The following is a 16,229-nucleotide window of genomic DNA, read 5'->3' as shown; positions in this document are numbered from 1 at the left end:
AAATTCATTTATCTATGGGACTATGAAAGTCACAAACTGGACCCTGTGTTCCCAAGTAACAGCAGGGGCCAGGATTTAATCCCAGTTCACTGTAAACCAGCTATGGAAGGAAGAATAAAAAAAAAAACAAAACAGGTGTGGAGCACAATGTACTTTGCAAATTGTTTTTGAGGACAGACCCAAAGCAGGGAGTAAAAAATTTGGGAAGCTGATCCGAGCCTGCTTTCCCACGTGTGTCCATCTGAGCAAACAGTGCTGGCTGTGAAATAAGGCCAAACACGACCTGACAAGTCAGGAGACCCTGGGACAAGACTTCACATTCTGCACAAATCCAACTCGGCCTTAGCCTAAAGGTCACCACTCACTCCTTGGACCAAGACAGAACTCCCCCCATGAGGCCTCTCCAGGAAGAACAGCCACAGGGCTGGGGGAGGGTGCAAGCTGTTTTCTTCACTCCTGGGCCAGAAACCCCACAAGCAATCAAGGACACATGACCTTGGCTGGTGCTGGCTCTCGGGAGTATTCTGAGCAGACTTAGGTAAAAAAAGCTCTTCCTTGGGGTGCCCATATTCCTCCCAGGACTGAGAACCCAGCAAATGAGGAGACAGGCTCAGGAAGACGGGCCTCTGCCGCCCCCTCCCCATGGAGCTCAGCGTGAAAGTGCTCAAGATAATGAAGGACTTATGCACATGACCCTTGGCCACATTCCTGCACGGGGCAGAGAATGAAGTGCAGAGACAGGCACGGACAGGCACACACTCAAGTGCCTGGAACTTCAATGAGGGGAACCCTCAACAAATGCTCACCATCAAGGAACAAGTGCAGATATGAAGAGGAGCTTTTGTTATGGTGCTCTTTAGGTCTTGGAACAGTGAATTTGGAACAGCTGATTTCTAATGCTGCTTGTTTTCTTGGGTTGCTGTTTGCTGTAGAAAGCAGCTGCTCCCCGGGAATCAGATTTATCACAGAAAACCCGACATCAGCCTTCTCAATCCTCAACTCCAAGACTAAAAATGCCTATTTACTACAATGCTTGAGAATATGTTCAGAGGTCCTCTAATGGTGGGGGGGGGGCTCCTAGCCCATAGCTATGGAGTCACATGACAAAGGGGCTACACAGCATGGACGTGCTACACTTAAACAGAATCTTCCTCTAGTAGCTAGTGGCTTAGACCCCCTAGAACACAGTCTATGCTAAAACAGAGCAGGTCTTGAAAAGACAAGTTTACCATATCCCAGAGTTGAAGAAGTACTGTGCATCTGTTTCTGTCTGCTGATGTGTAAGGAAAGGCACAGGGAGTCTTTTCCCCTAAGTAGCACCATTTCCATGACAGTGTATTTCCCTTTTCACTAAGATACTGGGCCATTTTAAATCTGCTTTTTCTGGGCCTCGTGACATATATTGCATGGCAAACTGCCTGCTAACATGCACAAGGCCCTGGGTTCCCTGCACCACAATAAGTAAATAAATAAAAATAAAGGTGCCTTTCTCCCAGCCCTATAAGTAGTTTTTTATCCATGAACAATTACCTAATCCTTAATCAAAAGATATTTAAAAAAACCCTGGGCTGGAGAGATGGCTTAGCGGTTAAACGCTTGCCTGTGAAGCCTAAGGACCCTGGTTCAAGGCTCGGTTCCCCAGGTCCCACGTTAGCCAGATGCACAAGGGGGCGCACGCGTCTGGAGTTCGTTTGCAGAGGCTGGAAGCCCTGGCGCACCCATTCTCTCTCTCTTCCTCTATCTGTCTTTCTCTCTGTGTCTGTCGCTCTCAAATAAATAAATAAATAAATAAATAAATTTAAAAAAAAATCCATTCATCTGTCTCTACCCAACCCACCCACCCAAAACCACTCCTTTCATACTTTGTTCATCTACTCATTGGTTTCCTAGACTACCAATCTCAAATAACTCGCACCATGGAGCCAGACTCCAGCAAGCAGGAACAAGTTATCTCAGGGGTCTCTAGAAAGCCACATTTCCTGCCAGAGCCACCTCCCAATTCTTCAGAAAGGACTGGTTGACTTAAAGTAACCTTCATACTACCCACTGACTTGTTACCACCCAGGTGCAAGCTTTATGGAAACCAGTACTTTTGCCCACTACATGACACTGAGATGCCAAGGTGCCGTTTCTTCATTGAGATTGTTTTTTTTTTAAAAAAAAAACATTTTATTTATTCATCTATTTAAGAGATAGAAATAGGCAAATAGAGATAGAGAAAATGGGTGCATCAGGTCCTCTAGCCACTGCAAACCAACTCTAGACACATGGGCCACCTTGGGCATCTGGCTTATGTGGATACTGGAGAAATGAACCTGGGTCCTTAGACTTAGCTAGCAGGCAAGTGCCTTAACCACTAAGCAATCTCTCCAGCCCTAACTGAGATTCTTAAATCTCCCCGTATTAAATTCCTACCACCAGGCACAAAAGCTCCCAGCAGCAGCCATGAAATGAGATGAGATGAAGCAATGGCTTTCCTCATTTCCACTGTCATCATGGTGGTGGAGGGAAGGGCAGGGATTACTGTCATCCTTATCATCTTCATTATCACAGCCTAAGTGTTTCACTAATATTTTCTCATTTAATCCTCATGGTCCTGGTATATTTAAGTGTGATAATTCCATTTCACAAATGTAGAGACATGGGTTAAGACATTAACTTGGCCAAGGTTACATAGCTGGTAGAAGGATTTGAGCCTGGATCTGTATCACCTCAAAGCCTATACTCCTACCCAGCACACTACTGCTTCCTTAGACTATATAAGTACTGTCACCATCACTTAAAACTAGGATTCAGTTTGTTTGCTGTGGCTAAAGGCCCTGGTGTGCCCATTCTCTCTATCTGCCTCTTTCTCTCTCCTTCTTTCCAATTTAAAAAAATTAACTGAAACAGATTGCTGAGATAAATGTGAAATCTAAAGCTATAAAGTGCATAGAATAAAGATAGAGGAAAAAACAAAAACAAAACAAAACAAAAAACTAGGATTCATTGGGTGCATAAAATGATCTAGGACTTCTACTCAATGCTTGATTGAAATCATTTCATTTTGTTCTCACGGCAACCCTGTTTGGCCAGGGTTATTAGTAGCCTCATTTTACAGATGAGTGAAACTGAGAGGAAGAACAGCTAAAGAGTATGCCTAAGGTCCCATGGTGATGGAGCACAAATCTGAAACCAGGCAATAGGGTCCTAAAGCTCTTTGTACTAAGCCAAACTTGCATTAGAACATGGAGGTATTTCTACTGCCCTACTTAAAATACCTGATGTGTCTCAATCCAGATGTGCTAAGACCAAGCAAGAAATTAGTATGTAAATGCCAATGATGAGGACTGTCTACTCTTTCTCTGTACAACTCAGGTGTGGTTCCTCAATGAAAAGAAAATCAACCTTCTTCTAGAATTGGCTCTTTGCTCCCATTTTCCATCAACCCATCAAGCTGATTTCTGAAGATAACACCTTACCACCAGTTTCCACTAATGCCCTGCCCAGAACATCTAATAAGTGTTTAGCCAGGGCTCCCAGAGCCATAGTTAAGGGCCTTAATGTGCAATCTGGCTCCGTGCCTTATTTAATCAGCACCTGAATGAAATGTCTTTTTGCTAGCAACAGCTAGAGCATAGTCAGACAGAGTCATTCCGCAAACACAGCTGGTCAACTGGCAAAGGCAATTCCACTCACCAGCAAAATACATCCCAAGGTGATAGCACTGCTGATGTATGACTGAGATGAGGAGACAGAAGGCACCGGGATGGATGAGGGCCACTCATGCTTCCTCCCCCACACCCAGATGACCTCACTCACACTCTCACACCCACCTCCCACAGGTCAGAGCTTAAAACATGCCAGGCTTCTCCCACATCCAAGTTCCTGCCACCCATGCCCTTCTTTCAGAATCAACCAATCCAGAACAAAACTCATGGCACGTTCTTCCCTCTGGCATGTCCACAAGAAGCTAGCTAATACTTAGGAACCACATCCAACCAGGAGACATCCAAATCACTGTCTTGAGGATCTCAGGTTGGCAAAAAGTGTTAAGTGTCTTTAAATACCAGCAGCAGATGTGCAGGCTTAAACAGGAGAGACTAGAGACCAGAATGAGGGGTCCTGACCAGGCCTTCAGATTAACCACTGCATCCAAGTCCCCTCCTCCCGGGAAGAAAAATTTATATTGATATCATTCCCTGAAAGAGAGGATATAGGGTGGAAAGGCATTTATAAACCCAGTTCTTATGTCTGGAGAAAAGGAGGAAAAAGGTCAAACCTTGAGCAAGGAGGGTGGGAAAGGCCACCTGCTTAAAAACATTAGCTCAAGGTAAAGGAACAAAGGCTTTTATTGTTTCTCTTGAAACAAATAGGGTTTACTGATTTGTAAACTACAGGTAGTCATAACAAAGCATTACTTTTCCTTTTAAGGAGCTGGGCATAGGCACCTTTAATCCCAGCATTTGAAAGTTAAAAGGATCATTCTGAGTTCAAGCCTAGCCTGGGGCTATAAAATGAGTTCCAAGTGGGGCTAGTGAAACCTTATCCAAAGGAAAAACACAAACATACAAATACATACACACAATGACAAACAGAAAGTGATGATACTGGCTGGCAAGAGGAATATAATTACATTCATCTCTCTGTGTGTGCTTGTCAGTTTTATTGAGGTTAACAGTGAGAGATGGAAGAAACAGGATCTAAAATTTGAAACCTGTGAGTACACAGAATGTCTTGAGATGGCAAGTTAAAGGGTGGGTTTTGTTTTTGTTTTTGTTTTTGTTTGTTTTTCGAGTAGGTTCTCACTCTAACCCAGGCTGACCTGGACTTCACTATGTAGTCTCAGGGTGACCTTTGTGGTACACACATTTAATCCCAGCACTCAGGGTTTCTTTTTTAAAAATATTTTGTTTATTTTGTTGAGAGAGAGAGAGAGAGAATGGGCTCACCAGTGCCTCTAGCCACTGCAAACACACTCCAGCCAGCATGTGCTACCTTGTGTATCTGGCTTAAGTTTGTTCTTGGGAATTGAACCTGGGTCCTTAGGCCTCACAGGCAAGCACCTTAACCACTAAGCCACTCTGCAGGCCACTTTTTTTTAGAAGCTATACATAAACGGTTATTTTCCTTCAAAAAAGTCACAGAAGCCAGACATGGTGGCGCATGCCTTTAATCCCAGCACTCAGGAGGCAGAGGTAGGAGGATCAGCATGAGTTCGAGGCCACCCTGAGACTACATAGTTAATTCCAGGTCAGTCTGGACCAGAGTGAGACCCTACCTTGAAAAACCAATAAAAAAGAAAAAAAGTCACAGAACTTGCCAGGCATGGTGGCACATACCTTTCATCCCTGCACTGGAAAGGTAGAGATAGGAGGATCACTGAATTCAAGGCCAGCCTAAGGTTACCAAGTGAATTTTAGGTCAGCCTGGGCTAGAATGAGACCCAGCCTTAAAAAAAAAAAAAAAGTTGGGCTGGAGAGATGGCTTAGCGGTTAAACGCTTGCCTGTGAAGCCTAAGGACCCCGGTTCAAGGCTCGGTTCCCCAGGTCCCACGTTAGCCAATGCACAAGGGGGCGCACGCGTCTGGAGTTCGTTTGCAGAGGCTGGAAGCCCTGGCGTGCCCGTTCTCTCTCCCCATCTATCTGTCTTTCTCTCTGTGTCTGTTGCTCTCAAATAATTAAATAAAAAAAAATTTAAAAAAAAAAGTTACATAAAATTATCAGTCCTACCTATAAAATGAAGTGAAAATTAAATTGTTTTTTAAAAAAAAAAAATAAGGTAACCAAGGACTAGAGAGAAGGCTTAGCAGTTAAGTTGCTTGACTGTGAAGCCTAAGAACTCACATTTGAATCTTCAGGTCCAACAAAAGCCACACACACAGTGATAAAAGCATGCAATGTTGCACATGCGCACAAGGGGGCGCATGCATCTGGAGTTTGATTGTAACAGTTTAAGACCCTGGGATGCCCATTCATCCCCCACTCCCCTCTCTCTCTCTGCCTTCCCCATTCTCTCTCCCTCTCAAATATTTTTTTTTAATTTTTTTAATTATTTATTTATTTGAGAGCGACAGACACAGAGAGAAAGACAGATAGAGGGAGAGAGAGAGAATGGGCGCGCCAGGGCTTCCAGCCTCTGCAAACGAACTCCAGACGCGTGGGCCCCCTTGTGCATCTGGCTAAAGTGGGACCTGGAGAACCGAGCCTCGAACCGGGGTCCTTAGGCTTCACAGGCAAGCGCTTAACCGCTAAGCCATCTCTCCAGCCCTCAAATATTTTTTTTTAATAGAAACCAAAAATGTGTTGGGGGTGGTGGCACACACCTATAATTCCAGCACTCAAACTCAGGAAGAAGTAGGAGAGATCCCTGTGAGTTTGAGGCCAGCCTGGGACTACAAAGTGAATTCCAGGTCAGCCTAGACTACAGTTGAGACCTTACCTCGAAAAACCAAAAAGAAAAATACATAAAATCAAAAAGTGTAAAGTTACAAAAAAAAATTAAAGAATATATTAAAAGGGCCAAGGAGATGGGTCAGCAATTAAAGGCTCTTGCTTGCAAAAGCTGCTGGCCCAGTTTCAGCTCCTCAGTACCCACATAAAACCAGACACACACACAAAAAAAATGGTGCATATGTCTGGAGTTCAAAGGCAAGTGGCCTTGGTGTTCCCATAACATACACGTGGAAATAAATAAATACAGTATTATAAGAAAAGAATATATTGCAATGGAGGGGAGGGGGGCACAGAAAGAAAAAAAAATCAGCAAGGAGATTTTCTTAAACTCATCCTCTCCCAGATGTCCAATGGAGGCTGTCCATGTAACATCCCCACTTTAGTGTGAGTTTCTTAAAATGGAACTGTTTTTTTTTTCTTATTTCCCTCAGGGATGTCACATCTTCTAATAAAATAGGCATTTTAATTTTTTTTTGTTCATTTTTTTATTTATTTATTTGAGAGCGACAGACATAGAGAGAAAGACAGATGGAGGGAGAGAGAGAGAATGGGCGCGCCAGGGCTTCCAGCCTCTGCAAACGAACTCCAGACGCGTGCGCCCCCTTGTGCATCTGGCTAACGTGGGACCTGGGGAACCGTGCCTCGAACTGGGGTCCTTAGGCTTCACAGGCAAGCGTTTAACCGCTAAGCCATCTCTCCAGCCCTAAAATAGGCATTTTAAACTGTAGTAGGAATTGTTTCAGATTTGGAATACTCTGGAAGGGGGTAGACATGGAGTGGTTCAGGTAGAGACTGCAGAAACACGGGATATGGAAAAGAAAGGGAAGAAGACAAGGCAAGTTTTGAAAAAAAAAAGGGGGAAGAGGAAGGGATGGGATGGAGGAAGGCAACTATATGTTATCAGTTCTGCTTAGAACTAGATCATTAATGTCAGCAACCATCCTATGGGACACTAAAAATCATTTCCTGGCTGCATGCGGACTGCTTGCTATCTCCATGAATTTAATGTCTACTAACTTACCTTAATGTTCTGGGCATCTGTCCTTGACAATAAGGGCCTTCCTTGGGAAAGCCCAGAGAACACACCTCTCCATCTTGCCCTCATCAAGTCGTCTTGTCTGTGGCTCTCTTAACAATAGCCCAGAAATGATAGAACATTCCTAAAGTTTCATTTGGCTTCCTGAAGAAGAAACAAGAAGAAATATGCCCCTGACAATAAGATGCAAATTGCCCCACGTTACAATTGGTCACTGTCCAGTGATAGATACTATGCATTTGAATATATTGTTTTTGGTGGTTTTGTTTAGCTTTGTTTTATGAGAGTATCATGAGCCCAGACTGGCCTCACACATACTATATAGCTGAAGATGACCTTGAACTTCAGTTCTTCCTACCTCTACCTCCTAAGTGTGAGGTTTACAAGTGTGTGCCACACCTGGTTTATGAGGCATTGGCAATCAAACCCAGGACTTCAAGCCTACTAAGCAAGCACTCTACCAACTGAACTATGTTCCCAGCTTTCTGCTCACATTAGCTTTAGCTTCGGTTTCTGTTTTATGTAGGGATGGAGATTAAATTGGAAACCCTACACATGTTAAGAGCATCCTCAGCTCTTACACTTTAGTTCTTACACCTAGAATTCCCTTCTTTCTTTCCTCCATTGCTATCATTCACTCAGACGTTTTTGTTTTTTTTTTAATTATTTATTTATTTATTTATTTGAGAGCGACAGACACAGAGAGAAAGACAGATAAGAGGGAGAGAGAGAGAATGGGCACGCCAGGGCTTCCAGCCTCTGCAAACGAACTCCAGACGCGTGCGCCCCCTTGTGCATCTGGCTAACGTGGGACCTGGGGAACCGAGCCTAGAACCGGGGTCCTTAGGCTTCACAGGCAAGCGCTTAACCGCTAAGCCATCTCTCCAGCCCAACTCAGACGTTTTTTGAGCTCCTACTAGAACCAGGTCCTGTTCTAGGTACAGAGCACAGAACAAGACCAAAAAGGTCCCCTACTCTTATGGAGTTAATATGTCTCTGGCATGAGCCAGATGAAATCAAATGTCACCTCCTCTATAAAGCTTTCCTTAAATGCACTAGAAGACCCCTTTGCATTCATTCAAATCTCTGATTATACACATATTCTTGTAATTTAGTTGATCTATTTTACTATCTATCTCATCTAATCTATGAGCAACAAGCGATCAAAGACTATTATTTATTTTTGAATCTCTAGTACCTGGCCCTCATGTCTGGAATGCCAACAGGCCTTCATCAATGTTTACTGAATGAATGCAAGAATGAATAAAGTCCTACAACTGTTCAAAACAAGAATCTCTCACACAGAGCATGCAAGGACCAGGTATCAAAATTTCCTTTTGTTAGTCTGTAGATCTTAGTGGCTTGCTGGGAGGGAATGCAGATGAACTGGAAAGTAACAAAGGAAGCCTGTCTGAAATACTCTGATACAACTCACTCTACAACCACCTTAAAACCCACCTCACAAAAATTTGGGTGACCTCAACCTCTCATTTGAACCATACTACCTAACACCTACATAAACACTGAGGTGCTGCCAGAGGATGAAAGTCCTTGTCCCCAGGCCAACTAGGCTCATATCAGTCAGAATGAGCATTTGAACCAACCTCTCACTTAATACATTCTCCACCAGGTAATGCCTCTCAAAGTAGTGTCCAAGACTCACCACAGGGAACCACCAGGGAGGTTTTTATTAATACAGATTCCGTCCTCAGTCTGGACTTCCTTAGCTGGCTATATAGGGAGCCAGGCATCTATCTGCATTATACCTGGATTCCATGGGATTCTTTCACAAAGAAAGTTTGATAATCACTGCTGTCCTCATCCATAGTAATCTTCCTATCTGCTGGGCCAGTGACTGGCAGGAGAGGAACCTTTGAGAAAAGGTACCCTCAAGTTAATAAAACACAGGATTAAAAAAATGAACTGTTGTGTAGGTCACTGGTTGAGTACTTGCCTAGCATGCCCAAGGCCCTGAGGTCCACTGCCCAGCACTACGTTTTATTATAAATTATGATAATAAAATTAAAATGCCAGGTGTAGTGGTGTCTTCCTATAATCCTTGTGCTTGGGAAATAGTTTGAGGACCACTTAGTACAAAAGACACAAATAATTAAATACAAAAAGACATAAGAACATGAATACCCCATATATATGAGATGTATAGTGAGTAGGAAAAGCCAAGAAATCTGGCTCCTGTAAAGAATATTTGCAAAGAGGCATCATGACAGTAAGCTATCCACTAAAAAGTACAGGAAGGGAAGAGTCTCTAGCCTACTAACATTCTTTTTATTTATGATATTAAAGACACAAGAAATGAAAGTTGGCATCTCCAGATATCTGCCAAGGGATAAAGACCAAGATCCAATATCATAATTTCCTGATCAGGATGAAGGCAAGCAGATTCCAACTTCCAGTTTGTGTTGGAAGTGCTATAAGAAGTGTGTGCTCTAGAACCCAGTCTGCCGATCTTCTCTAGCTATGTAAAATAAATAAATAAATTAATTTAATTTAATTTAAAAGCACTTTGGAAGATTCTCTTCCCGGACACAGTAGACATAGGAACCACGACCATAAGACTTCAAGGGAACAAAGGCCACCAGAGGGGATGGAAAGCAAAATGTCAACTCTTGTCAGTTGAGTCAGTCACCATTGTCCAGGCACACATTAAATAATTAATGTGCATGTATAACATTATACTTGGTTCTGCAGGAAGTTAAACTACTGTATGCTTTGTCTTATAAAAATTGTCCTGCTTAGGCCGAGCATGGTGGCACATGCCTTTAATCCCAGCACTCGGGAGGCAGAGGTAGGAGGATCCCCGGGAGTTCAAGGCCACCCTGAGAATACATAGTGAATTCCAGGTCAGCCTGAGCTAGTGTGAGGCCCTACCTCGAAAAAAAACAAATCGTTCTTCTAGGCAAGCGCTTTAACTGCTAAGCCATCCCTCCAGCTCTTCTTTTATAAAATTTGGGGCTGGAGATATAACTTAGCAGATAAGGCATTTGTCTGCAAAGCCAAACAACCCAGGTTCAATTTCCCAGGACCCACATAAGTCAGATGCACAGGTGGTGCATGTACCTGCAGTTCGCTGGAAGCAGCTGGAGGCCCTGGTGTGCCCATTCTCTCTCTATCTATCCCTATCTCAAATAAACAAATAAAAATAAAATACTAAAGCAAGAAGAAAATTGTCCTGCTAGACTAAAGAAACATGCAAAAAAAAAAAAAAAAAAAAAAAAAACAAGAGATCATGCCAAACACAAGACTATCTAAATACTTTCAACTTAACCCTCTGGCTAATAGTCTGTGTTGAGAACATTGGGAAAGGAGGGCAAAGGATGTTACTAGAAGGACAACAATAACTGGAATCATGTTAAGATAATCTAGAAAGGCTTCATAAAGGAAAATCTTCAGAGGATGGTTTATAGAGGGAAGGGATTCAAAAGAAATCCCACAATGACTGAGGAGGTGGTCTATCTAGGGCAAAGGGACAAAAATTCCAAACCTGTGGACCAGCCTCTGAGCAGTCGCCATGAAGATACAGCTATTTAAAACCAAGTATGGTTTAACCTAAGTAGCAACAATTAACCGGATGTGATACCCACACAAGTGCAATAGTGGTACACAGCCATGGTGAGGAATCAATTGCTCTTGATTTGGCTAACTGATCCACTCAGTGGTACTAGACCCTTAGCTGGAGCTGGGAAACAAGTCAGAACCATACCCAAACACAAGCCCACTCTACAATATCAAGCTACCATCAATCACGGGGTATAAGAGGGCCTACACCTATCAAACTGTCTATCAAAAAAGTAAGTGTTATCTCAATTTTCTGGGTACTAACTTACTCTCCGTTGGAGAATCTGCTTCTCTTTTCCAGATAGATGCAGATCCTAAGAAGAGTTCTGCCCCAACATACCTCAGAAGGGGCCCAACTGAAACTAAGGACAACGGGCGAAATAAGCAAGGGTGATGTTTTCCTGTGAACTGGATACCAGCACAAAGGGGAAGGAGATCAATGCAGAGAAAAATCAACTCCTACCAAATCAGAGAGCCAGGGCCTCAGAGGCCCCCAACACCTCAGCACTGAAGCAGACCAAAAATGAACCCAACATGGCTCAGGGAAATCTTGCGGAAGAGGGGGCGGAAAGAATGTCAGAGTTACATGTTGGGTCATGATTTTCAGAGACATTTATCATACTAATAACTGGGAGCTAACTCCACAATGCACGACCCATTTTCAATAACAAGGAGGGTCTAATGGGAGGGGGTAGATCACAGATGAGCCTAAATAATGGTACCAAAATGCCTGTATTTACTGAAAAGAAAATAAATCAAATTAAAAAAAAAAATAAAAATAAAACCAAGTATGATGTTGGGTGGTATGAACAGGTGCATGGCATGAAAAGGCTGGAAAATCAATCTTTTCTGTCTGCTTGGTGGAGGCTGGACTTCTCTTAAAGAGTCCTAGCACCCAGTCTTGCATGTTGTGCATTACAAGGCCTACAGACATGAGTGAGGAGCCAGACAAAAGTAGCAGAAACCATCCAAGCAATGGTTTTCAGTAGCAATAGAAATAGGTGAAAAGGAATTAACTATAAAGTGAAACCATATTGGTCATCTGCCAGATTTGATCAGCTTTGCTTGCCCAGCTTCTCCAATAAGTGACCACACAGTTATTAGCAAATTAAAATGTCTTTTTTTTCCATGTAGCCTTTCTCATAGTGAAGGCCAAGATAGGAAGAGGTTAAATAATTTGCTCAGGTTCCCCTAATAGGCCACAGGCATCATAATTTTATATCCCAGTGCTGTATGTGGGTGTTTAATCTAACAATCCACACCACCTTTCTTTATAATGGATGCTTCCAAATGACTGCAGTGTTGAAAAATGGGAAATTTTTCTGTAATTTTTTTTTTTGGTAGAGGGATAAAACAAGCTAAAAGGGAATGCCATACCTTGCTGCTGAGACACATATAAACCCATAAAATGTCACTCACTGGTGCTCTCCTAGACTGATGGCACAGGACACACTCCATCTGATAAGCTGTCTAAAGATGGCTAGACCCCTTTCTGACACATTACCCACCAAGTCAGTCCCAAGCATGATTAGTAGCCTGTGCTCCAGACAACAGATGGAGAAAGAGGAGGTGTACTGCTTTGGAAGTCAAGGAGGAAAAACAGAAAGCACCGTTCTCAACTCCTTAAGGTTTTCTATAAAACAAAGCCACCACATAGTAAATGGAATGCATTAGTGTATACTCAGAAAATTACAAGCAATGCCACTGAAAGATCAAGATTTTTTTTAGTTTATGCCACTTCACTTTTAACAAGGGTGTTAAAAGAGAATAAGAAAACTGAACTTCAATAAACTCAAAGCCATATTTGATAGAAATCAAGCTTCTCGTGAATTCTTAAAAATAAAGAAGACAGAAAATTAAATACCAAAGACAAATTTGAGAAATAAGGGGACTCAGTATTACTGGCAATAAAACAAAACAGAGTAAGATAAAATAGTGTCTGGAGCTAAAGTTCAATGACACCAATTATTATTTGTTACATATCTGGTCTGGCTACAGCCAACTTTATATACACAGACACTGAGGAGTAAATGACCTATGTTGTACCTGGCTATGTTCTGTGCTAGGCAGATGTCAGCAGACACATTACAGAACCAGCAGGAATGGAATGATTAAACAAGTTGTCTAAAAGGGATCTTTTCATTAAGCTCTTAGAAAAGAGACAACATAATTGAATTCAAGGAGGATAAAAGGACAGCAAGTTAAAATTGCTTGCCTTTACAGACACAATCAGGCAAACTATGCAGAGTGTTTTGTTTTGCTTTGAGATAGGGTCTTACCATGTAGCTCAGGTTGGCCTTGAACTTGCCATTCTCCTGCCTCAACTTCCTGAGTGCTAGGACTACAGACAAACACTACCAGAGAGCCTATCTGTTCTTTTAACCCGTCTGCTAAGAAACTGTAGATTTTTAAGACTTAAATAGCTGAGAACTGCTTCCTGCTAAGCCCGGATTCCCACTGTAGCAGCTCCGATCTAAGGACACCTGTGCTACTAACTTGATAAACAGTTCAAATGCTCCATATGTTAATTCCTTGTAGCCCATACCTGCCAAAATGTAAAAGAAAGTCATGGGCAAAAGGGAACTGAGTAGCCATGCTTGAAGAAATCCTAATTGCCGTAGCTGGCAGACATCTCTGACATTTAGCACAGGTTTTAATAGTGCTGTCTGGGCACATGTTGATCTTGAAAACCCCCAAACATCTGAGGCTGGAAATGAATTGCTACAGGGCACGGCTGCAATGCTACAACCCACTATCAGTCTACTGTATCTCAAAGAAATGACAAGAGACCATAAAGAAACCCAACAGCAGGGATGTTAATCAGGGACAGAATTCAGACACAAGTTCTGCCCTTCCTTCTGCTAGTACAGTTGGCAGTCACCCAAAGGCAGTAGGGCTATGATGAGGGGGTCTTTGTAACATAGCCCTGCAAATGAATATTTTGCAGACTGAAAAATGGGAGCCGTGGAAAGAAACTGATTTCCCTCCAACTCCTTACCTCCTGGCATAAAGCACCATGGCCCATGTTACAAACTTACACTGATTCTAGGAAAGAAGGCCTTCCACCAAAGCCAAAACTGAGTCACAGAGTCTGGAGACAGTATCACACATCAAACATATCCACTGGTACACTCTCGCTTTCACTTCAGCAAACAGCTCCCATGCCTTGTCAGAGCTTCTAATCTCCAGAGTTTAGTGCTACATCACAGCCTAATTCCGCTAATTCACTTGCTGAAGCATTTCTTGATACATAACATCTCCTCTTTGGAATAGACACAGTCGCTGGAAACATTTTAACATCTCTTTCTCTGGGCCTAGGCTGATTTATCACAACCCTAAATAAGATAATGCATATGAAAGTGCCTTATAAACAGTAAAGTGCTAGAACCTTCCATACGATCATCAGTCATCATTCCTGCAACCAAGTCAGAAAATTGATTCCAACCATCTGCTGTTAATCTTTTTAAGGACTCATATCAACTTAAAAAAAAAATCCATACGTTCCTGATTCTAGGGAAGAGTCACACAGAGGACATGGCAAGTTGAATTCATCACAGCCTAGGTCACTCATTAACTGATATAAAGCAGTGACTTAGGGGTAAAGGGCTAAGGAGTATAATAATCCTTGGTAGGGGTCAGGAATTCCTCAGCAAAAATCTGCACTCTTCCCCTACCTTATGGCTTCAATGAAAGCTTAAAAAAAAAAAGTGCCAGTAAAATAGCCCCCAAATTTCCATGTTTTCCCTCAAAGACCCTCATCCTGTGTGAACCCAAGGGTCAATCGTACTATACTGGTAGACACATAGAACAAAACACAAGGGAGACTGGCTACCTAACCTCCACAAAGAAGAGACCAGTTTCCATTTCCCACAAAGAAAAGGCCAAAACCTTGCAAAGTAGCTCTCTAGCATGCCCCAGTGTGACAGTGGAGGAAAGAATCCAGCCATAGACTATCAAGAGCTAGAGGTGCAACTCTGCCTCATTTTATATGCAGACAAGCTAAAGTGCAGGAGGTACTTTCCTCAAAGCCATACAACTAATTAATTCCAGAACTAGGTCTCCTGAGTCTTCTAAAGGCCTCTAAAATCTTTCCCTTAAAAACCATGTGACGTCAGCACACCAACAGCAGTCCCAGTACGGCTGAATTTAGTTCTTTGTTGACCTGCTGGATATGTGGTTGCCAAAGATCTCAAGACCCATTTTGTAGAAGACACACCCTCTGACCCTCACCACCTGCCATCCTTTAAAAAAAAAAAAAGCATTTCTGCACGGAAAGCCACACACAGCCATAGCTCATATACATTGTTTCCTCTCATTAACAAAACACCCATTCATAAAAACAAAAAAAGAGGGAGGTCTGACTCAAATATACACAGAAGGTCTAGCTGGGAAAACCCTGTACTTCCTAGGAATGACATCCTTCCCCAAGAAGACACAAAAGGAAAGGCTGCCCACCCAAGCTCTATTTGATGCTTTTAGTTACCCAATCAATAGCAGCCTTGGTATTCTTAGAGCTATCCTCACCAACTAACCACATAATAAGATGGGAAGGGGCCATTGGTTCTTTCCCATATTTTACATTTTACATGGCAGGAAACTGAGGCAGGAAACAAGCAATCAAATTTGTTTCCAGGAATATAAGGCTAGCAAGTACCTAATCCCTGAGTAGGTAACATAATGTTCATCAGCCTCAGCCTTCCCACAGAAAGCCCCTCCACCCTCTGCCACCCCCACAATAGGATTGGCAGCTTGCAACTCCAAAGGAGAGTGGGCTTGCTTTTCATGCCTGATGCTAATTCATCTTTTGGCTGCAGGCAAGCGACCTTCTACCCTAGCCCCTCCAGGGCTATAAAATGGAGATAATAATCTCAACCTCCTGCCCCACACGGGGTAGTCACAAGTCTCCTGAGAATAACTTTCTACAAATATAAAAGCAATAAAGATGCTAATGGCAGGTTTCAAAACTAGCCCTGAGTAAAACACACTAACTTTTCTACAGCCTAGAATCTAAAAAAAGCCTGATTGTTTTCCCCCCTTTCTCCTTTCTCCTCCCCCTCCATGAATTTATAGCTTCAGAAAATCCCTGAAGAGGCTGGGAACAGAAACACTGTCTCACTCTTGATCCTCATTGACATCATTTGTATGTATCTGGCAATTTCCCCTTCCAATCTTGTTTCCTTTAG

General features: G+C 42.6%; 1 protein-coding gene across 7 annotated transcripts in view; it reads right to left on the bottom strand.

Moving 5' to 3' along the window:
- The window catches only part of Tmem164 (transmembrane protein 164), a 498,963-nt gene that overhangs the window by 480,451 nt on the left and 2,283 nt on the right, over positions 1 to 16,229 (bottom strand). The window lies entirely within an intron of this gene.

The sequence above is a fragment of the Jaculus jaculus genome, chromosome X, assembly GCF_020740685.1.
Source record: "Jaculus jaculus isolate mJacJac1 chromosome X, mJacJac1.mat.Y.cur, whole genome shotgun sequence".
NCBI lineage: Eukaryota > Metazoa > Chordata > Mammalia > Rodentia > Dipodidae > Jaculus > Jaculus jaculus.
Note: the sequence above shows the minus strand (reverse complement) of the source record. Positions and strands in the feature narration are given on the sequence as shown.